Here is a 1,802-nt window from a genome sequence, read left to right as displayed (position 1 = left end):
CAAATTCCACCACCGTGGGCTGCATCAAGTGCAGGCTTGGAAAGCTACTTGCAGGGGAGACCCTAGCAAAACAGGCAAGCAGCTTCAGAGGCACCAAGTCTGGGTACCAAAGACTGCCCACACCCACACAGATTCACCAGTGGTCATTTTTCACGACACATTCTGGTAGCTGCGGGTGAAGGTGAGATGGCTCTGCTACCGCCAGCCATCCCCAAGGCCTTACCTCCTGAGTGGCTGCTGCCTCCACCCCTCCTCTCTGTTTTCTGATTTATCTGCCACATAACGTCCTCTCGCGTCCTTGCTCAGAAATGTTTAGCGTCAATTCAGCTCTGCATTCAAGGCGCTCTGCAAATGGCCTATGCTCACCGTTTCTATCTGACCTTTCTGTTTTTCTATACATAACCCTGCAATCCCGCTCAAGAGACACGTGCTCTTTCCTGACCACTCTCTGAGTTTCCCTCCTCCGTGAAGCTCTCCCCCATCTCTGGGGATAATGTGAATTCACTACCCTTTGAGCCTCCATCCCTCTTTCCTTCTTTCAACACACCACTGCTTCCCTAGTTCTAAAACATCACCATCCCAAGAAGGAGGGCTTCCCTCAAGAGTTCTGGAACTTTCTGGTATTTACTTCCACCCTTTCTGCGGGTCTGTTCCTGACGTCAAGGGCAGGCTTTCATAGTCTCAGACTCATAGACCTCCAGCACCAAGTGTGGTGACTCGCACATAGTGTGTACTTAATAAATATTTATTTGAATATTTATGGTTGAACTGGATTGAATTGTAAAATAAGGTTTATGTAGTTCAAGCTTTGGGTAGCCAGAAGCTAGTTTCGTAGAATCAGAACTTTAACGCCAGAAAGAATCGAAAGACCATCTAGTCGACCCTACAGATGAGGAAACTGAGACCTGGGGAGATTTTTAATTTGCCCAAGGACACACAATCAAAAACAAAAACCTGAGACTGAGAACAAGCCCCCAGGACTTAATTCTGACAATCGCATGGGATATTAAGGCACAATATTGGTTTAATTTTAGAACATCTCTTGAGGAAATCATCTGATCTCCCAGCCGCCTATGGAGAGCCTGCTGCATCCCCAACGCTGTGCTAAATATGCAGGGGAGGGGACCATTGCCTTATAAGTATGTAAATGAAAATAGTTACTATTGTCTTTAGAAAGGCGGAAAGTAGACTGTCATTCAGCCGAGATCCCACACAGTAAGGCTACGTGGAACCAGAGAGACTCTGACTCCCTGTGTGTTTTAACTTATCATAGTTCCTCTGTACATGCAAATTTCTCTTCTGTTTCCGCATCTGTTCTCATCTGTGCCTTCCCAAAGACAAGCCTTCGTTTTAAGTCCACGCCGATACCGCAGTCCCCTTTCCTGTTTATCTACTCGAGTATCACTCCTGGCTGCGACTGCATTCACTGTAGCCTGTGTCTTTAATGCGGACGTTACATAAGGCTCACATTTCTGACATTACGAGGTTTCTGATGGGTCATTTTAATCTAGGAGATACACACCACTTCCCAAGATTCCAAAGGAAGGAAAGAAAAAGAGGGTACGTACAATGATTTGAACGAGTTTAAGTCCTAATTTGGTCCTTCTTCTCCGCCGCCCCCCCTGGGCATTTTAATCTTCCCTTTCCTTTTTAATCTTTTCAAACTCACTGTCTTCTAACGTAACACAGAAAAGAATGGATGCTTCCTAAGATGTATCCGAGATAAGACATGGAAATTAGCCTCTGTTACATGCACTTCTTTACGGCTTCTCACTTCTGTTCCATTTTAATTCCTTCGACAG

The sequence above is a fragment of the Monodon monoceros genome, unplaced genomic scaffold (genome assembly GCF_005190385.1).
Source record: "Monodon monoceros isolate NGI ecotype Baffin Bay Population unplaced genomic scaffold, NGI_Narwhal_1 Super_Scaffold_3, whole genome shotgun sequence".
Classification (NCBI taxonomy): Eukaryota; Metazoa; Chordata; class Mammalia; order Artiodactyla; family Monodontidae; genus Monodon; species Monodon monoceros.
This window is presented reverse-complemented; position numbering follows the sequence as displayed.